Source organism: Xyrauchen texanus, chromosome 27, assembly GCF_025860055.1.
Source record: "Xyrauchen texanus isolate HMW12.3.18 chromosome 27, RBS_HiC_50CHRs, whole genome shotgun sequence".
Classification (NCBI taxonomy): Eukaryota; Metazoa; Chordata; class Actinopteri; order Cypriniformes; family Catostomidae; genus Xyrauchen; species Xyrauchen texanus.
Genome location: NC_068302.1, coordinates 20,404,983 through 20,428,539, shown reverse-complemented (window position 1 = coordinate 20,428,539; position 23,557 = coordinate 20,404,983). Strand labels below are relative to the sequence as shown.

The following is a 23,557-nucleotide window of genomic DNA, read 5'->3' as shown; positions in this document are numbered from 1 at the left end:
GTTTGTAATGCATGAGTGCCTGAACTCTAAAAAGCAAGGCTGAACATTTTCAATACTATAGAATACACTTGCATGGAACAGAATAAGTGGATTTTTGGCAAGATCACAGGCAAGAAAATAACCTCACCAAAGCTTTCAGTACTCACTCAAGGCCTAATTGTTCTTCAACCCCAAATTCATCATTCATGTCATTTAAGCCAAAAACAGAAAACCCCAAATTCATCATTAACACACTTTTCTCTGTGAAACGCATGGGTGTCCATTCCACTCTAAGATTCCCTCCAAAAGCACAGCTCCACATATGCAGTCACTCTAGCATGAGCGAGAGTTACGTTTTCCGCTGCTTTTTTCATTTCTCTCCACATAAAAGACTCTTTACATGCAGTGCCCATTAAAGCCATGGAAAAGTTAGCAGCACGCAAATACACAGAGCGAGGAGATTAATGACAAATTATGTACATTTAAATCATGCGTGAGTGTATGTGGAAAGCTCTCCTTTCCCTCATTTCATCTCAGTTGACTCTATTCATCTGTAAAGAATTCCACCACTTTTAAGACTTTTAATCTAAATACTTGATCGTCCCCAAAAACCCTTTAAATGGAAGTCAAAATTATGGCAATACAGACTCTGAGTCTATGTGCAAAGTGAGAGCGAATGTATCACTTCCCTGGCTGCCTCTTTCTCTGAGATGATGTGGTGGGTAAAGCAGAACAGTGAGTCATAGGTGCTGAGATTATGTTTCTGTTTGTGGAAAGTGAAAGGAGCACACACAGACACACCTTGCCACCGTTATTCCTCCAAGAGCCGAAAGCAAACAACTGCTTACAACTGCCTTCACATAAAAGACAATCCACAACTCTCTACTTTAAAGAGATAGTTCACCCAAACAAGGAAAACACGGCCATTATGTACTCACCCTTTTCTAAACCCGTATGGATTTATTTCTTCCGTGGAACACAAAAAAGGTGCATTTTTGACAAATATATACTGGCTACACTTTTGTTGAATGAAAATGAATGAAATGACAAAAAAGCATCTATACAACTTGTGATCTATGTTCCAAGTCTGAAGCCATACAATAGTGATTCTGAGGAACATACCATGACCAAGTTATTCACTGTGCTTTTAAGAAGACCTACAGTACCATATGCAATCACTCAGACTGTTGCTGCATTGATGGCTGACCATTTTTAGTTTCGTAATTACTTCTGGAATTTCTATAATTCACACAGGGATCTTAATGTGGCAGTGTGTGTGTTATCCTTTACAGAGGGAAATTCCCTTCATGTGGGACACAATTAGAGTAACTATGTTCAGACACAGGGTTTTACACTAATACAGACTGAGTGACAGGTTGGAGCAAAATCACATAGGAATTTGGACATGTTCCACAAACACAGGAAAAAGGCCAAATGTTCTTTCACCTTTTGTTCACTGAATGTGCTCGTGTGTGTTTTAAATGTCTGGAACATGTCTAAAATAAAATTCTAAAAATATTAGCTATATATCAGGTTCACTGTTCTGTTGAGAAAGACTGAATAGAAGCCTTGTCTGGGAAAATTAACCCTTTAATTGACCATATAAAAATGTGAAATGGACAATAACAATATACAGTAAACAGATACAGTATCAAGTTAAAATATGAATGTATAAGTAAAGTGCATTTAAAAAAAAACCACTATAATCATTTACATTTTACACCATTTTAATCACCTTTTAGATGAAGAAGCTTGTCACATTGCTCTCAATTTATGTTAACTATCCAAAAACATTAACAATTTGACAAAATGCTAAAAATATATATTTTTTTATTCACATGTATATTTAGACATTCTATATTATTTATGTATTGTAAAGAATATCCCTGTACTTGACATTTAACTCTAGCTTTGTTTGTAGCCCTGTCATATGTGACTGCACCATGCAATGCAAAGCGCCTGTCAAAGTACAGTTGAAAAACATAATTCCTGCTCCCCTCTGGGGCCCCTGTATCCTGTCATTGTTAATGCATTTTCATGGCTACAGAAAGAATATTAAATTAGAAACCTGATACTTTAAACGTTCAATACATATTCAAGGGTGATGTCTTCTGCTGGACCAACTTCACTCGAACAAAACGACAAAGTCTGAAAGAACGTCTGTAAACTGAGACCTTTGGCCCGAAATCTCAAAGATTACAGTCTTTTTGACAAATCGTGTGGCAATACTAGGCAGAAGTAGTGAGAGATCTAACATTCAACGGCTTCTTCAACCACATTCCTGTACTCATTCAAGACATTTTAAGCTTGAAGAACACAAGTTAATTGATAAAAAGGACAAAGCAAGTTTAAGTGACGAGTAAAAAAAATACAGTTACATGGATGTGGAAAAATTTGCAACACTCTGGTGCACTGATGTAATTTACTCTAAGAGACATTCTGAAAATATTCACTTTCATTTGCCACTACAATCGAGGAAAACCTTGGAAACAGATACTGTTTGAAACCTCATGCCTTGTTTCCCCTCAAACTTTTATCCTGTGGAGGGTCTGGAGTATAAGAATGCACAGACATTCACTCCCCATTATTCTTGCACAAGAGTCTGTGCCTAAATGGCATTATTAAAAAAACAGAGCGTGATTTCTGTGGCAGTTTTACAACTACTGGGCTTTTTATGCTGTCTGCCTGCAGCCTCGTAAAAAAAAAAAAAAAACTCAGGCATTGACAGACGGCATAACATCAGGCTTGGGGTACTTGGGTTACACTTTCTTTTTTTCTCTCTCTCTTTTCACCTTAATTGTCTTTATCTGGGCTTTTTTTTTTCCACCGATACGTTTTGCCTACATCCAAAAGAGTCAAATCTCCTTGTCTTTAAACAAGGAAGATATCAGGCAGATCTCAGGGTATCTACTTTACTGTAATGATGACACATGATACATAGCAGTAAACAAACATTTGCTCAGTAGTTCAGATGATATAAGCCTCTAAGGTTAAGCAGCATCAGGGTTCTCTCATCATCACGGGGACGGTGAGATTTTGTGAATTATAGATTAATTGAGAGTGGGCCTGCCCTTTAACTCAGCAGCACTGACTGTGATAGTTGCAGATACATGAGCTCCCAAACCTAATAGCAATCTAAGCTTTAAATGCACTAAACAGAGACTTCAACAACCCGGTCTCAGGACAAGGTGTAATAATAGTATGAGATGGTAAAATCGTAAGAAATCTGACAAGCTGTCTTATACAAAACATATGAATTCTACACACATAGAGAAAAATAAACAAACCAATGAACAATTTTACTACGACATTATCTAAATATAACCATAACCCAAACCCACAAACTAAACCAAGATCTTTTGTGTGAACAACAGGTTTTGGAATGAGACAAAGGAAGCTTATTACATGTTATTGACATATCAGTCATTTGTATTGCATAAATAAAATATAAAGTACCCAAATTCCTTTCTTAAAATAAGTGTTCAATAGGAGGCAAGCTAAAACTTGATGCCTATATTGTATCAATTTGAAATTCTGTTTCTTGATTGGTTGTTCTGGTTGAATATTTTGGTATGAGCAAAGTCATACAATATCTTAAAATTTTGCCATATAATACAAATTATTACAAATTGTCATAATTATGATGGAATTCAATGATTCAATGCTCCATGAAATCAAAATTGAAGTTTTGCGGCTTTTAATTTATGTGTGTTCATTTTGGGCCATCTATAAGCTAATATACTCCTAAACATTGACAAAATTAACATTTAGCAGATATACAAATTTCTTTCACAGGTCTCTGGAATACTCAATTCTGATTTGTCCATGGCGTCATCTAGCAGTCTGATATTTCTGAATAACAACCGTAGATCCGGGTATTAAGTAATATCAGACTGGTCATCCGGGTATTGCAAGAAATATTTCTTGCTTCTCGGATCACTGTGATCTGAATGTAATCTTATATGTATGTTTCATGTCCATTTATTAATTTATTTGGCAAGTAGTCTTGTAATAAGCTGGATAATAATGAGTCAGATGGTAATATTTCCAAAATAAACAAACAGAACTCTGACGCAAACCAGATGTGGACTTCAGTTGTTCGGCGATTTCTTTCTCCTTACATGACTTAATTTTGACGCAAATAAATATTTTATGTACAGTAATATACAGATAATGTACAGTCAGCCAGTTGGTACTGCAAAAAAAAAAAACCTTGATAGGGGGATCAGGACCCATAAGCAAATATTTCAATCTTACTTAAAATCAACTCTTTTTCTCTTTACATCTCCAAAATACCACCTGAAAAAGACTAGCAAGTAGCAAATCATGGTTCACAGCAGTGAGGTAATTAAAGCCAATTGGCAATTTTTGTTAAAGGGCCAAAGCTCTTTATTATGTCCCGCCCAAACTTCCTGTTTTAAAAGAAAAAAAACTGCACTCATCAAGCACTTTAATGGGGTCTTTATTTGAGAGACATACAGAAGAGGAGAGAAAATTAGTGCAAGAATGAGACAGACACATTGCATGCTGGACTCCAACTCACCATAGCTACAATTTGTATACATCTTTTGGTCCAACAGCATCTTCAATGTTGGTAAAGGATATTGGGTAAAGCTGGTAAAAGAAAATCAATGAACCCCATTTTAGAAGCTAGAACTCTCGTGCCATTGTTCAACAGGCAGCCTAAGGTGATGCAATCTATGCAAGGTTTACCCCGGCACTGCCCCAGTGTAGTCTCAGATTATGTTGTCTGTGTGCTGGCCTCTCATAAAACAGGAGAGTAGGAATAGATCCATACCTGTGTATAATCAAGGCTGCACCAGATAGCAAGTCCACGAGATGTCACTTCAACAGATCCATCTGTTTTCACAACATTAGCTCATGTGTGCTAATTTTGACATGAGAGACAGTGGGGTAATAGAGGGGAATCTATCATAGAGGTGGAAAAAGCATGCCAAAATGCAGCAGATGTACTAGTAGCAGAAGGCATTGGGTCAAACTATGCTTCCTACAACATAGCATAATTTAATGCTGTAATGTGTAATTTAGGCACAAATACAGGTAGTGTCCCCAAAACGGAAATGCGAATTGTTTTAAAAGGTTTTCTGAACATTCCTCTGTCTGCCATTGGTCGACAAAAACAGGTAGTCCTGACCTAAACTCACACCACTGGTTGAGCCACAATGTATACATTTTTAAGGAAATAAATCTACAAATAGCTTACTTATAACTGTCTCTGCATATCTAGCTAGGATAGGAGAAAGTATTTAACATTGAAATGTTGTAATTGGAACTGTGATTGGCACAGCATGAACTATAATAGGAAAATATTGATGACAAAACTGTCGTTAATGTTAAATGTATATAGCGCTTTTTCTGACACTACACTCAAAGCACTTTACACAGTGAACAGGGGACTCTAAACAACAACCATCAGTGTGCAGCATCCACCAGGATGATGTAACGGCAGCCATAGTGCACCAGTACACTCACCACACAAGCTATTGGTGGAGAGGAGAGAGTAGAGTTATAGAGCCAATTAATAGATGGGGATTAATAGGAGGTCACGATTGAGAAGGGCCAATGGGGGAATTTGGCCAGGACATCAGGGTTACACTCCTACTCTTTACAAGAAGTGACCTGGGATTTTTAATGATCACAGAGAGTCAGGACAGTGCTTTTTTACAGTATAGTATCCCCGTAACTATAATGCGGCATTAGGCCCCACACAAACTGCGCAACCCTGCTGGCCTCCCTAACACCTCTTCCAGCAGCAACCTTAATTTTCATTAGGAGGTCTCCCATCCATGTACTGGCCAGGCTCAACCATGCTCAGCTTCAGTGAGCAACCGGTCTTGAACAACAGGGTGATATGGCTGTGGTATGAATGTAAACAGGGTATTCAGATATGTACACATTAAGAGGGATTTGAACAGCCTGTGAAAAGTCATCCCATAACTTATGATACAAAAGCTTCATATGACAGATTCGTATTGACCCTGTACATCTATCACCCGCTCATAAATCCCCTCCTAATGCCTCTTTACAGAAAGACCGTCATCCCTTTTGGCCTATAGAGCTATATATAGGTTGGAACAGTAAAATCAAGAGGCCTCCCTCACTTATGTCCAGCAGCTGAGAAAACAAACATGCCATCGATCTACTGCCTTTAGATACCATGAAAGGTCTATTATGTTTGACTACAGCTGTCCTAACAAGAAAGGTAACATTGACCTTGACCTAGGGTTGCTCCGATACCAAAATATTGGCTTCGGTACGATACCAGCCCTGGTACCTAGATATCGATACTAACTTGATACTGAATATCTTTGAAGTTCTCCTGTTTGTGAAGAGTTCGTTATATCAAGCTTCCTTCAACTTGCGAGCTGAAATCTCCGAGCTGCAACGGATAAAGAGCTCACAGCCGTTTCTACACTCAACACACTGATCTGTGGCTCTGCAGATGTATATTATTGGTCACACTGCATGAAAATCAAGCATTAATAGTAGTGTTGTCAAAAGTACCAGTACTTCGGTATCAAGTCAATTCTAAAATGAAATAAAAATTTAACAATACCAGTGTTTATGCAGCACTGGTAGTACAGAGCACCAACACTATCCGGTACAGTGCGCAGAATGACTGACATACGATTGCTTTAAAATGATCACATGCTTATTTTGAATGCGTGCCATTACTCCTTGTACACTGAAATGTACAATTAATCAAAATTAAAATAGTGACATGTACTAGTGTTATTTATTAAACAGCTAAAGGATGCAATCTTACAGTGAAAGAGCTGTGTACTTTAAATAAATCCAACCGCACATTCACAAGAAACTCCACATTGAGATCATTCATGATGTCCCATCTGACAGACCAGAGCACTTATCCATTGGGAACCACGCTTCTCATTTAAAACAACAGAGTTGACCAAAGTGTTTCAATACAGTTTAAAACACAACATTTCAAAATTACCACATACACAAACACCAGTAGTCTAAAATACAAACACCCCAAAACTGTGTCCTACATTTCATTTGTCAGACACAAAGGCCAGTGTAAGGAGATGAGATTTCAGACGTGACTTAAAAGTTTTCAATGATCACAATGCACCGTGACGAGAACAGTTTATAACTTTAAAAAAATGTCTGGAAAGTTCTGTAAAATAATAATTAGCATATTTTGTGGCTCGAAATTGGTATCGCAAACCGTGAAATTTCACTGGTAGTGGTACCAACTACTGACATTTTAGTGACATTAGTAGTGTGTGTTGCGTTTGTTTGTCTGTTTGTGTGCATGCCTGTGTGTGTGAAGGAGATGACAGGGCAGAGGCGCCTCTTATTCATACTGTGGTGTGCAGCGCATGTGACTGTATATTATTTCATTAAATGTCATCCTTTTGCTGTATAATGATCACACTTGGCCATATAGAAGTTTTTTTTATTATTTTCAAATGGTCTTTCATTTAATCTCAAAACTCACAGTACATTACATTTTGCTAATCGCAGCATACTTTAATATGATGATATCGTACTGTTTAAAATTGTTTTGACATTGTGATATTTAGTTAGTACCGGTATACCACACGACCCTTCCTTGATCTTCTAATATGAAGAATACCCAGCAGCTCTCTTCATGGATAATGTGATAGAATTGTCTCTGGCATCTGTTTATGCTCACAATACTTTAGGACTATGTTTATATCTGATTTTCTGCAGGATGATGAAAAAATATTTGATTGAACATTGGTGATGACTAGGTGGTACTTGAATGTTCTGATGTGATCGAAGGTGGTACTTTGTTTGAGAAGCACTGGTCTAGACCATAATACACATGCCAGTTGAGCTTGGCCTTTGATCGCAATTACGATCTTACAATAGAAAATGTATATAATATCTATTTTAAATACATTTTACTTTGCTGTTTTTATCGGGCGGTAAATGCTTGATGTAAACTGCGTGGGCAATTGTTTTGAATGAAGTGCAATCTATATTGAACCTAATTTACATAGAAAGGAGGAATGTTTGCAAGGAAAGGAATGACAAGGACTTAATTTAAATACATAAGATGCAAGGCTATTCCAGCACTCATTGCATCTGGTTACTAGATTGCAGGTGGTTGAATAAGATACAACTTTTTGCGCTGAAATAACACATTTATTTGGCAATGTGGCACTATCAAAACATTATCAACAAATCATCCTGACCAGCCAGACTTAACCAATGGTGTCAGTTTGGAGCAGAACTATCTGTGTCTCCAACCAATGTAAGATGGGGAGTGGTTGAGGAAACCAGTGTGAAAACAGTGATTGCTTTTGTAATACAGTTTGGTTGTTACTGGCACTGAATTGGTTCACTTCAGCTTTATTTTACAGCTTTCTTTAAGTGCTACAGTATTTCTACCTGCCCCGAGTAAAAATAATCATTGATGTAACTTATAGTAGTCAGGTTGATTTAGTCATATTACATAATATTTTTGACTTGAACAAAACCAGTTAATTTAGATGTTACCATATAAAAAAAATTTTTAGCTTATGTGACAACACATTTTTACAGTGTGGGGGAGTGAAAGAGAGAGACAGAAATGAGAAGACATGGAAATGTCCTCATTCCGCACCACAACAGCCGCATAAAGGACAGCTTTGACGAGGAGAACAAAAGGCGTACTTGTGTGCATAATATCTACAAATTGGGTGACAAAACCAAACAGCTGTGGGTAAAACGCTGAGAAGAAGGGGAGGGAGAGAGAGGTTACAGCGAGGAAGGGGGAACATGTTCAAAGCAGAACAGGATTGTGTCATCACAGGTGCTCTGTGAACACACAGACACAACAGTTTCTGCTATAGGATGACTGATTGGTAAACAAGGGGAGGCGCAACAGGGAAGATCAAAGCAAAATATCTATTGTTAATAAAAGCACCTGCTGAAAGAGACTTTGATGATACCTGTGTGAAAGGGCATCAAAGCATGACCAGAGCTTTGTGTTTATGTTTCACGGACTGCTCCTGACACCACAATCTAAATCAGAAGACGGCTTTGAAAAACAAAGGCCAAGCTCAACTGGCATGTGTATTATGGTCTAGACCAGTGCTTCTCAAACAAAGTACCACCTTCGATCACATCAGAACATTCAAGTACCACCTAGTCATCACCAATGTTCAATCAAATATTTTTTCAGCATTCTGCAGGAAATCAGATATAAACATAGTCCTAAAGTATTGTGAGCAACATACATAATGCCATAATTGATTAATATTCCTGTAGTTCAAGATCAACAAGATCAGCAAGAGTGTTTCTAAAATCAAACAGACAATATTAACATTTAGAAATTTTGCAATCCAGTTCAAATATTTAGAAATTTGTTTAAGCATTGCTAGACCCTGTTTTTCATATCAGCCCCCCTAAAATAATGCAGCTAGCATCACCCTTAAAATTATGTGATAACGTGCATGTGATCTATGAATACAGCAGCTGCAGTAATGGCTCCTACACACTACACGACTTTCAAAGATGTCGGATCGTGGTAATGTTCATATTACACAGCTGTCTGTCTAGTCACTGAAGTCGTAGTGTTTTCAAATTACACAATGAAGCCGCGACAGGGGTGAACATATTACAAGACATTTCACTACTTTTTTCTTTTTTTTTTGGCCCGCCTTCCACCCCCCCTCTTTGGAGGTCAACTTTATTTTTATTTTAAATCAAACAGATTGGAGGTACATGTAGTGGAAAGACGGGTATATGTTAGAACATACAGGACAATAACATGTTTCAAAACAGATATTCTTAAGGGAAAAGATGAAAAATAAAAATAACAAATAAACAAAATAGTACATATGTATGTATGTAAAGATTTGGGTGTGGATGTTAACAATTTAAAGAGAGGGGGGACAATATGAAACAAAAATATTGCTAATACAAATAATAAGCTAAGAGATATATAAAGAGAGTAATAGAGAAGGAAGGGGAAATTGTCTGTGAATGTGCTTATTGGGTATGATGTATTATATTATTTGGGAATTGGATGTTATAGCCGGGGTCTGTGGATATGTACGTGGCCTTGGTCTTGGGGTGGTTTTGATTTGAAAGAGGTAAAAAATATGTCCCATGTTTCATTGCTTGTTTTGGAAGCGGTTATTTTTTCTATTGAGGTATATTCTGTGAGTAGATTGATCCAATGAGTGATGTGACAAGAATTCTGAGAATACTCAAACTTTCCATGCCCCATTTCTTGCTCTCTCATTGGCTGTAGGTCAACCCTGCAGTTGTATTCAGTCAAAACACATTTCACATTGCACGATTTGGAATCGCAGACAGGTCCAGATATTTAACATTCTAGATATTTCGCTGACATCGGCGCTTCTCTCAAATCAATCTTTGATAGTTCATACATTGCAATCGTCGCTAATGGAAGCGAGCTCCGACTTGCCCATGATTTCAGGCTTTTGTCGGCGATCTCCACAAAACTGTCGGCGAGCGAAAATCGGTTTAAAATCCTGTAGTGTAAACTCGGCACAAGTTATCGGAGGGTCATTTTACTCTGAATCACACACATACCAGTCGTTAAATTTAAAACTGTTCAAACTAAGCATTTTCCTTCTCGGCCATAGGTGACATAGCGACAATGTTCGTCACATAGCGCTGCCTTGCGCACAGCTGTCAGACGCGCACTCCATTTCTCTGTCAAAAACACAATTTAAGATCACAGACTTTAAGAAAATCTGAGAATGTGTAAAATAAATGGAATGATATCTTGCCTCATTCGTATTAGTATTTGTTGTTCTACTTTCTGAAAGGGAATAATATTGTGGAGTGAGCACAGAGACATCAGCGCAGCCGCGCGCAAAAAGAACGTTACCTATCCTGCACTGCTGATGTAAAAAAAGAAAAAGGTGGGCCATCTTAAGATTAGAAATAAAACATTTCAATAAAATTAATATTTTTATTTATTTAATGTAAATATCCTGGGTCATGCTGCATACTCTGCGTACCACAGTTTGAGAACCACTGGTCTAGTCCAAAGCAATTTCTGGATTTGTAGCCAGATGTCATCGCAGAGTTACTTCTTTGGTGACCCCTTAAGATGGCTTTGCTCCCTGTACATGCCATTTGAGGATCCTGTTGTTTTTCTGGCTGCCATCTCATGGGTTACCTGTTGCACAGACTCACTCCACATAAGCTTCTTTCTCATACTGAGTTACAATTTAATCAAAATGAGAAATGTGTTTAAACATTGCAGACTCCTGGAATATGCCATTATATTAGCTTTCAAAAGTCTGAAAGACTATTTGGCATGCACAGATGCGAATATCTGCAAGTTTGAGATGTTGTGTTGTATGCTTACAATTCAGTGTAAAAAGGAACATGTGCTCCCTTCATTATGCTGCTGATACCTTCTAAGGCAGCACTGCATGTATGCCTCACAAAGAATGTAATCTCATAGTGGACTGCGACAAGATCAGTGGAAAGAATTCATGCAAAATAACGGACAACAGGAGAGAAATGGTGACTATTTATTTTAATTCTATAAAGGTTAATTAAAAAAGTTGTAAGTAATTAAGACTATTTTACCCAATATTGTGTATGTGCTATGTGTTATGCTTTTTCTCTGACATGCTAACGTCAAACTCTCCCATGGCCCATGCAAATAACTTTTAATGTGGTGCAAAGAGTTGCTGCCTATAGAGCCTTCTAAATCAGTCACTTATGAGGTTCATGATTGTTATAATGCTGCCTTAGGCCGTGCCAAATTAAAAAAAACGTCAACTATTAAAAACATATCTCAAGACACTTGCTTTCTGCTCTGTTTGTGGCACTATGTCTAGCTTTTTTTAATGCAAGGACACATTTAATGTGATCGGCTTTTTAGGCAGTAGATCCTGAGGCAGCTTTCTAGAATGTCGAAAAGAGCTATGATGTTTAACTGCCTGCCTCTTACCAGGAAATGTATTGACAAAAAAACAAAAACAAGAGAAAGATGGAGAATATGAGCTTTTCAGATATCATGTCTGTATATACAATATTATATATATATATATATATATATATATATACTGTAGCCTCTGAGCTGACATGCCATGCATTTATACTTTTTCTCTGATGATGCAGTCAGTAATCATTCTGTATACTGCACATACACACACAACAGTCTTCTCCATTTCCTCCATATAAACCAAAGTCGAAGCAAATTTGTGAGACAGGGAAGAATAAAACAACCCTTGCGAACAAACGAAAATGTTACTGAGATAGCATCAGTTCCTGCTAAAAGCCTGCTCGGGTTCATCTTCCTGCACACTGGGGTATAGGCTGCCACCTGGCGAGGTCCTGGCAGGATGTGTTATGGAAATGAAATGCTAGCCTGTCTGCACAACTAGACAGGGGTCTGGTGACACGCTGTAGATGGGGCTGCCTATTGCAGTCAGCTTCCAGACCCTTGCTCACCCCTTAAGATTAGGCCTCTGAGTGAATGGGATTCTGCAGATGGACTCAGATATCTTTCTTTCTGTGTGTCTCTGTATCCAACATTCCTTTCATGCAGCGCTGGTGTGCTGGACCAGAACAAAACATGTTAAAAAAGGGAGATTGTGTTAACGCATGCACACACTAGTGTGCTGAGATTCCTCTCTCTCTCTTGAGCGCGCATGCACACAGATATGTGCACATACTCAAGTCACCTGAGAACATGAGAGCCCTTACCTGCATTTTAAAACATGGTACAGTGCAAGCAAAGAAATTCTGAAGTTTCACCATGACTGCCACTGATAGTGAAATCACTCACATGACATAGGAATGGGAGTAATAAGGAATTTAACAATACTGTTTCTGTTTATAATTTGACTTAACAATTCTGGTTTTATAACGATCCTATTAACGATTCTTCCCTCCATGCAGGTTCTGAAGATCTTCCCTCCTCTTCAAAAAACGATATGGGTCAATGACGTGACATAAATGTTTCCTCCCAGATATAGTAAGTTACTAAAATGTTTTTCAAAAATACATAAAAAATTTTTCACACAAAATAATTACTTAAGTACACCTCTACTATGATGAATTGTATTTAGTTTTTGATTTCAAAGTAATTTTTATATTTTTTTCCCCCGCTGGCTTAGAGTGGTGTAAACCATGTGGAGACAATAAAAAAAGCAGAAATTCTCATCAAATCAGAAATTCCTAAAGAAATATTGGCTTTTTTTTTGTGTGTGTGTAGAAAATGCTGTTTTTAAATAAAATATGACACCAGCATGGACACAAAGATTACATTTCTATGAACTTGACATGTGTTTTTAACTTAGATTTCAAATTTGTATCAACTCTGACAACCATACTTGTCAATTATCCATTTATTGAATAAAAAAAATACAAAAAGAAAGTAACATAGTTAATACTTGTAAATATGCTAATAAACTTGAACTTGTAGTTCAGCGAAAATCAGCTGAGCACAGAAAGAAGAAAGCAGATTTTCAAGAAACGTTAACAGAAACTATCAACATGAAAATATATTGGTTCCAGTATTTATTATCTTTTAAATACAAATGCAACCGAATCTGAATAATAAGTGGTTTTCGACTCCTAATCCTACTACAGAAAGACCGTTTCATGTAGCATCAGTGTCTCTTTAAGAAGATAAAAAGTCTCCTGACAAACAACATGGTATGAGTCATCCTTACACATGGAAACCAATACGTGGCACATTTTCACACCAGGTGGCTGCTAACAAATCTGCTCCTAATATCTTCACCTGCTGTAAAGCTCAGTTTCTGTTTTAGTGATTGTTATTGCGTTAACACACAACACTACAGAGCAACTGATTAGGTACTTTTTGTATTGGGATGTATTTACCTAATATACAATGTTGAAAGTTTAGAGTCATATGAGCAATTACTCATATTACTCTTCATTCCAGAACGTCAGAGCTTTTGACACTTACTAAAGGTGATTTTGGAGCAGATTTACAGAACATGTCATGCTCAAAAATGGTTCTTAAAAGCAACAAGCTCTTTAAAACAAATCTATTACATGGACAAAGAAATATCTCTTTACATCACCTCTTAAAAGGACTTGGCAGGTCAAAAACACTTCTCCTACATCTTGTAGACTCTTTTACCTTTTTAATTTTAAGTCTCAGTCTTGGGTTTCAGGCCATAATAGGCTGTAGGGATTAGACCAGGAAAGCAAATGCACTGGAATGTACAGTAATGCACCGCAGGCTAGTTAAATCTTATTCTATCTAAGCATGTGCTGGCTTTCGATGTAGTGAATGTTCTCTAGTACAACGAGAACCAACAAATGCTGCCCACACAGACAACACATTTATTCGAAAGCATAACTATCCAAGAAAATGTGGGCCAACATTCGGCCAGACTTTAATTTAAATGTCATATTGCTAAGCAGACCACAGCAACAAAAACAACAGATGAATGCCTTGCAATGGTAATTACGTTGTATTGTGCTATCATCATGTTCCCTTTGTGCTCAGGCAGTGTTGATTTATGTTAGCCATCCAACATGCAGTCTACTGACTGTGCCAGTCAGGTGGGCAGCTATTTCTGCCCACTATTCCTGACTGTACCATTGCAGACCATTGCCATCTTTCTCTGGCCTCTCTCAGTTTAAGACCCAAATATAGTGCCATCAAATGGATCTGACAAGGGTTCATTTTCCTTGCTGACTGCCAGAAACCAAGAAAATAACTGAAACAATTTCACAATAACATCAGTACAATGGCATTTTGGTTGTCAGGGGTTTTATTTAGTTTATATTTGATGGTTGTACAGACTTTTGGTAGTGTGAGAAGTCTAAAGAAAAAGTTATGTTTTTCTTCACTGAGCACAGATGGAATGTACTTCAGATGAAAAAGTAAGGTTACAAGGGTCAGTTAGCAAAATAAGTATAATTGGTTTAACAAAATACTGTTTTGTGCTTTCTCTAAACATTGAAAACATAAATTAAGCCTTAGGTCAGGTTTGTGCTTCTTATTTTGAGATGATAGAAAACTTAATTTAGTCGTACTACTTGCTCAGAAAAAGTGAATTTTGAGAAATATTTTCACATTAAATATGACAATAAGCATTGTAGATGCATGCATACTTGTGACTGTATTTATATTTCACCTTAATTGCAGTGTTTAATTGCATTAAGCTCTATTTGCGGTGTATAACATTGTGTCATGCAGAGGCATATGGGAAATAACGACCTAGTAGAGCATCTACAATAATGCCAATTCTAAGATTGGCCAGGGTGTTTAAGCCCCGCCCTTTAAGGCGTGAAGCTGTCCAGTATATAATCGGGAACGAAAACACCATTTCTCAGAATTTTCTGGCTGAGGGACAGAGAGTGCACCTCAAAAAACTCTGAATCTGTAGTGCAGCCAGCTTACGCAATGTCTCGTTCCCTTCATCTCAGGAAACTGAGGTTACATATGTAACCAAGATGTTCCCTTACGATTACAGTTCACTCAACATTGCGTCATGCTGATGCATATGGGGAACATAGTCCCATCACGCCACACTACATGACATAACCCTCCCAGAGAGGGATACTGAAGCATAATCCTCGAAAGAACATGATGCTTCAGTCCTGTGGGATGGTGACTGACATTAATATGCCATAGTGAATAACCCTCACGGTGAGCCAGGAGGGGAGCACTTATAATGGATATATGAACTATAGTCATATAGTATGAATTAACCCCTTCACAAACCCAGTCAGGAAGTTTTATTTACAATGAAAGTGCTTGTGACACTATGGGAAATTAATGTTGTGTAAAATGACAAGGGAACCCATACTTAAAAGGGGCACAAGTTTATGTTTGGCCAATGAAATAGCAAGCACTCTAGACAGAGAAGAATTGCGAAGAGAAAGACGTTACGTCTAGGTTGTAAAACCTCGCGAATATGTTTTGAGAACACCAACCTGCTGCAAAACATAATTCGTCCATGCCCATGAAGAGACCATGCCTCTAGCTGAGTGAGCTTTAACACCAATTGTGTAATTCGCACCCTGCGACTCATAAGCCAGGGTGATCGCATCAACGACTCAATGAGGAAGTCTTTGCTTGGAGATTGACATTCCTTTTTCCCTCCTCCATTTAATTTTGGATGAGGAACAATAATTGCATTTGATATGCCCTGTTCAAGCGCTATAAATATGCGTTGAGAAAGGCTCACTTTGTCAACACACATTTTGTGTTGCAACTATCAACTATCAGCAAAGAAACACAGACATTGGACAACAGATAATTGGAAAAGAGTGTTATGGATCTTAAACCCATTGAACTTTTGAGGGATCAGCTAGACTGTACGGTGCGTGAGAAGCGCCCGACAAGACAGCCACATCTATGACCTGACAGCTAGAATGTCAAGGATCTACTGCACATGGAGGATATTTGATGAGAACACTTTGAAGTAGTTTAAGAAGATCCAAATTTTTTTTCAAATTGTAATAGTAATTTTTCATGTTATTACTGTTCTGCCTATACAATGTGATCAGTTAAATGCCACTTTGGTGAATAAAAGTACCAATTTCTTTCCATAAGAGCAAAAATTGTACATTATTCCAAATCTTTGGCCGCCAGTGTATATAAAAATAGCAGATATAGCAATAAAGGATACACTGGCCGAAGCACTGCGTGGAGTAGGTGTGTCGCTGAAGGGAGGACCCCTTCACCAACGAAGCATATAAAGGCGAGGTGTCCAATGTCTGCCGGAACACTGCTGGGGAGCAGAGAGTCTTCACATTATCATCGACGATTCCATCTGACTACTTGCCTATTTTGATGCCGGCGAATCTAGAGGGCTTCTAAAATGAGAGATGAATCGATGATGAAGGAAGAAAATTCTGAGAAATTGTGTTCACACCGCTTATATACACTGGACAGATTTGCGCCTAAAATGGCGGGGTTTAAACACTATGGCCAATCTTTGAATTGACATTATTGTAGAAGGGTTTTCCCATATGCATCAGCATGATGCAATGTCTATTTAGGTAATATTGTCTAATAAGGGAATTTTAATGTCACCAGTTCATTAATTTGGCAGATTTCTTAAAATTTTGTTAAAGTATAATAGCTAAACTCAGCTACCTAAAAACTAGGATTTGACATATAATTTCAAATAAAATGCAGCAGGAAGTGTTAGTACCCCATAGCCTAAAGTCCTATTGTGATATTTCTGAAGCACTGAAGCTAAAACAAGTGTAAATTGATCAGTATGCCTAATGGCAAATAAACCCCTTAAAAAGTCTGTTACTGGATTCATATGTGTCTACTTCAAAATTCTCCACGACTGTGAGCCCAACAGCATTAAGCTGTTGCATTAAAGAGCCTGCTGTGTATACTCTGGGCTTTACAAGTCTGCTCTCTAGACCTTCAGAGACTGGGAGATGAAGAGTGGAAAGGGAGGGGGTGGGGCTCAATGAGGCTAATAGCACCAGAGTCGTCTGTGAGACCCGCCGTCTCCCACGCTCATTACCCAAATGCTGCTTTTCCCCCAACCAGATGTTTGAGCGGCGCGTTTACGACCAGTGAGAAATGGGATGAAGTGATGCTTCAATCACTGCACTACGTTTTTTATTCTAGAGCACTGATTTCATTTCCTACCAAATGAGGCCTGTTCATGGGGCAGTAGAACATGAAGCAAAATATGCACAAAGTGGTTTAACATGAGGCACATTTAAATGCTATATGCTACCTCTCATTTATGAGGCCGCATTTATCCGCAAATTGGTATTGGACATTAATCCAATCGGAGCTTGAACGTCATAGTTGTGGAAAGAGTGAAGGGAGACCATATGTAATCAGTTAAAGCTATGTGTGTCTATGTATTTCCTAACCGATGCCTTTTCCATGTGCTCTGGAAAGACAAACACAGATGGTATTTAATGACACTGGAGATGTTGCTTGCTATTTTTCAGTGAGGAAACCACTCACGTTAAAAGCTTCAAGCCTTATTCCTCAGAGAGAACTTGAGCTCAAGCTTTTGAGTGAAAGTGCCAAAGTGTACGCTGATTAAAAAAAGAGATTAACATCAACACATACTTTCATGATCCTCCAACAAAGGACAGGTTGTGACATCTGACGGTCCAACTTTTAAAAATGTCTCGAGACCCCGGCACTGTGATCCATTCTGTTGTGATCCATCTAGCCGTTTCAAACTCAACTTCAAACTCAACTGGAATGCAACATTTGTAAACACTCCCTAAGAAACACATCCAATCGGGACCTGGTGAACCCAAAACCAGCCTAATCATATAAGACTTCCTAAGAAGGATTCATTGCACAACCCTACAATTGATCCCAACATCTTAAACCAGCTTAAGCTGGTTTGCTGGTCTGGAATGGTCAGACTGAAATTTTAGCTGGCTTAAGAATGGTTCTTGACACTTTTAGCCTGCCTTGCAGCTAAACCAGCTAAGCACCAGCCGAAAAACTAGCTAGACCAGCTAAGACCGCAAAACCATCTTAGGCTGGTTCAAACTGTTTTTAGCAGGTAAACTTATCTGCTTCCAAACTCTCCACCTGAGTCAAAAACCACAGTACAATCCGCCACTATCATCAACCCTCTCCAGTAGCTTCAAGCTTATGCTGAACGCCACATTAACACTCAGCTCAGAGGTCTCAAGACCCCATGTTTAGGCACTTCTCTCCTGAATGGAGGGAAAAAGCAAGAGAGAGAGAAAGAAAGAGGCAAACAAGAGACTGCAGAGTTCTACTTTCATGGACCAGGAGTGGCAGAGCCTTTTATATGCATACTGTTCAAATAATGCTCTTGCTTTTAAAGACCCTGTGTCTAAATTACAGCCATCTATACTGCTCTCTAGCGAGTTCGCAATCCCAATTACCATATCAAATAAAAGCCATAAGAAATATGAGGTTTGCTGATTATGATGGGCTTGCATAGGAAGTTGAACACATAAACTCTGTTGAGTACATTGTTTGTTCCACCCTGTTAGAGTACAAAGCATCTCACAGAGTGGAAATTATCAGCCATGCAATTCACAATAAAAAATGCAGACACGTAGGCACACTAATTCATACACACACACGCCTGGGCATACACCCATAATAACAGGAAACATGTGACGTACATTGCCAGTACAGCTATTAACGCTTATGGCTTTTTGGTTTTGTTAAAAATTCCTGAGTGTTTCTGCATGTGACTGATGTTCACTTTTAATATCTTTTCTTTTAACAAAATCAGCGGAGGACAAATAATCAACTAGCAAATCAGGCAAATACCTCCATCTTCCATGCACACTTCAATCACACCAGCACATGTGAAATGTTTAGGTTTTCTTAACTCTGTCATTCATCCAATTTCTGATACTGGTTACAGATTTGAGCCGATGTGCATGTGACTTTGAAGTTTAAATACATTCAAACTTAAAATAACTTTTCTGGTTAAATGATTGCATGTTGTATAAATCCCTCTGATGTGAAATTTAGTGTTAGTGTGTGTGTTTAATAAAAAGCACATGGTTTAATCTCTCTAACATTTGTTCCTCTCCACATCCCTTGCCCTTCACTTTTCCCTCCATGATTTGATATGGCCCTTGGATCATTCCCACACATTCAGAGAAGACACACATGTGACATCTCTCTTTTCTCACCCTCATACAAAAACACTCACACACTGTAAAAACAAACAAACAAACAAACAAACTACTTTCTTAATCAGGATTTTATCTTGTTTTCCAGTAAAAACTGTAAAACGTGATAAATTTAATTGAGAAACAAAATTACATGAGATATTAGGGCTCCCCATTTAAAAAAAAAACATATTAAAACAATCTCAGATGGTGTACTGGTCTTACCTGGTTTCAGAGTCTGGTCAGGCTGGTCTGATTGCTGATTTCAGAGGGTTTTTGGGCACTTTTTAAGATGGTCAAGCTGGGAGACCATCTTAAACTAGCCAAGACCAGTTTAACTGGCTAGGACCAGTTTTCTTACCCCAAGTTTTTTTAATGACTTGTTTTAGACATCTCACACATTTTTGTGAAATGTATGCTTGAAACAAGAAAAACTATTTGTGAATAGCAAGAAAGAAAACAATTCAAGATACTATATTCTCTTAATATCCTAAGAGTCTTCACTTTGTACACAAATTAAAAGATAAAGTAAATTTTTCTTGTTTTAAGAATGTTTAGTTATTTTATAGGAAAACAAGAAAAAAATATGGATTAAGAAAATGATTTGCTTGTAGTGAACACTCATGCAAATATACCATCCTCCTCACTCGTAGGTTCGGTTTCGTACATCCTAGCAGCATTTATGGTCTTTAAGTGTTTGTTTGTGGGTGTATGTGTGAAATTGAGGCACTTCAGCAGTAGTTCCTTTAGATTCCTGTTTTTTCCCCTAAAGTCCAGTAAATTCATGTGAGGAATGAGTCAGAACGGTGGAGACCTCCCCACCTCTTTTCTTTACTTCTGGCAAAGGAGGAGCAGCAGCGAGTGAAAAGGTCAGTCTTGTTTTGCTTTTGTTTATGGGTCGTTCTGTTTGTTGTTGTTTTTATGGATCTTGCTAAACTGTGCTCCTCTCTAATAACAGTTCGAATGAGATTCCATCCCTGCCAGCTGCGCGTAACCGCACATTTTTGGGTTAGCTTGCACATTGACTGATGCCAAAATATTCACTAACTGCAGACATCCCTCACACACACATACTGTATGCACGCGCGCACACACACACACACACACACACACGCACACACAACCTCAGACAGCAGGCCTACAGTGTGTCATTCTGTGCACTCAGAAAGGATCTGGACTGAGAGGCCAACTTCCTTTACCTCTTCCTCGATCTCCATAAATCAGAATGCAGTGTACAGAAAAATTAGAAAAACAATCAATCGGAGAGATAGAGAGAGAGAGAGAGAGAGAGAGAGAGAGAGAGAGAGAGACTCTAAGAGATAGAAGGAAACCGGTCACGGCAATCAAGCGCTCTGTTGGACATCTCAGTCTACGGTGGTAAAAGGAAAATGGGTTTATGCTGTCAGAGGTCTGCAAAGATAAACTAGAGTGGCATATATTACCACTGAATATCGAACAGGCCACAAGAACATCTATCTGGCAATGTGAAGGATAATGTCAGCACACAACAGGAATTTGAATTAGATTCAAAAACACATCATCCCACAAGCAAGAGCTTTCATCTGCATTGCACTGAATGATCAGAAGTAAACAAGACCAAAAACAAGCACAGAATAAGGGTTTTTATTCTCCAGTCAAAGGAATGACTGGAGAATAAAAAATATTAGAAGTTTAGTGTATCTGCTTTGTCACTATGGTTTCAAGTACTGTGGTTTAAGAAAAGGTTTATGTCAAATTCAGACAACTCAACATTCCTTTCATTGATACTGTATACACAAAGAGAGATTTCAAAAGCACCAAACCTCAAAGCAATGAGGAACTTCTTATAGTGTCTAGCCATTTGATTACCTTAGTACATGTGCTTTGACAAACTGAGCTGTGGTGCTCATTAGGGTGATGGGAGTTTGAGTCTTGCATGCAGCATTTCATGACTTTTCATTAATATCCATATAAATAATAATACAAAATAAAAGAAAAAAAAAAGCCAAAAAAAGGATCTGGGTTGGTGAGCTCAAATTGCACTTAGACTATTGACACCACAGTGGATTATCCATCTATGCGGCATTACCCTTTATTAAGGCACTTAACCCCAAGTTCCTCTATGGAAATGTTCCTTTAATAAGTGTACTGTGAGGAACTTTGGATAAAAGTGTCTTCTAAATGGCGACTGGACATCTGTTACTCAGTGCTGATAGTACTGTATGTGGATTATTGCCCCTTATATAAACAGTTACCAGCTATGATGCAGTCATGAGAGGTTGGTCTCTCTCTCTCTCTCTCTCTCTCTGTGTGTGATTAGTCAGTGTAGACAGGCTCTCTCATTAGTTTGGCTTTGGATGAAAATGGAGCAAAATGAAGCTCATTATCACACAGTGTATCTAATATGGCACAGCAACTCCCCAAACACACATACTCAAATGGAGGCAATAAAACCCCATTCTATTCCAGCCAAAAACTTTAATTTCACATTCAACTGTGACCCTGATCTCAGTCTGGGGTCAGCGGGGGGTGTCTGGACCTGTACAGTGCCAATTACCAATGGTGTAATTACCTATGAGAGTGGCGTGTTTGCTACACTGCCTGTAGGGCCCTCGTGCTCTCCTCTCGTTCCTCCACCCCTTCAAGAGCCCGGCCTGAGATTGATTTATGGGCAAGCCGAGGATGGGGTGCCTGCTTTTGAAGTCCATGAATGTGCAATATAAAATACACCTGAAAAGTGGCTCCCGTTGCCTTACATGTGCAGGAGGTGGTGTGTGTGCATGTTGTGTGTGAGAGGGGAAGGGGCATGAGAAGAGGAGGGGTCACCAGTGTTTCCTTTCAGGTTGGCTTTTATGGCACCACTTCAAACAATCGCTCGCTCACTCTCTTTCTCTCTCGGTCCCCACCCTGGTTATTGTCCAGAGCCAACAGGACTGTAATTGGTCTTTCTTCTCTTTCATTGGCCTGTTTCTTTCTCTCTACACACCCTAAATCACTATTCTCTGAAGTTACATATAACAAATGTGTCAATTTGCCAGGTGCCAGAAAGACTGGGCTTCTCTCTAGTGTTGAGAAAGGTGTGGTGTGAATGTTACACGTTTCACAGATTGGCATGTTTCAAACATGTCAGAATTGGTGTTATATCTTTAGAGTGACTTGAATGGACATGTTCGAAAACATGTTTAACAATATATATTTTATTTTAGTGGCAGTAAAGCACATGACACCTAAGGCCAGAAACATAGTTCACGCAACTATGCAAATGCAGACTCAAGCACTTTGCAGAATCATTGACAACATGTGGCCCAGTTGAACACACTTAATTTACGTTCTTGTGTTACTGTGGCAGTCACAAAACTCAGCAGAGCTCTAGAGTTACCTTCAAAAGTTGGAACCATCAACTGGATGTGTTCTTATACAGGTAAGTCACTATAAATATATTGACTAACTTTTCTCAGCAGTATTCTCTTCTATCTTTTGCTCCGCCATTACAGTAGTTGACTTGAAAGGGAAGCTCACCATAGAAGCTGACAGTTCACACTAATGTCGGCTATTGCACCTTTTGGCGGCAATGCTGAGAATGCAACATGTACTTGCATTGTGTCATGAATTGCTGTCTTACACATCTTGGAATGCAACCGCCGACAAAATCGAACTTGTGAAGCTAGAAGAGTCTGCATATACGTACTTACATAAAGTAAGTTTCGGGCTTAGGAGTCACCTGGTATGTGACACGCATAGACATAATTTGACACACATAAATAAATCTACAGTGCCACTAATGTGACATAACCAGGATCTTGGGACAGACATTACATCAGTGCTGAAACTTGAAGATGACATAACCCAAACAATGTAGATAACACACGCAGAATTTAATGATCCTAATAATACTATAGTCTGATTTGTGAGCATATTTTAACAGATTGCCAACCACACTGTTTGGTGTACTGTCAGTCAGTGTGTGATAGGGTGACCAAACGTCCTTTTTTACCAGCGACATGTCCTGTTTTCA

The 23,557-nt window shown here is 38.5% G+C and overlaps 1 protein-coding gene across 6 annotated transcripts in view; it reads right to left on the bottom strand.

The window, feature by feature from the left end:
• aopep (aminopeptidase O (putative)) overlaps positions 1-23,557 on the bottom strand; it is a 108,843-nt gene that overhangs the window by 29,188 nt on the left and 56,098 nt on the right. The gene's annotated exons all lie outside the window — the stretch shown is intronic.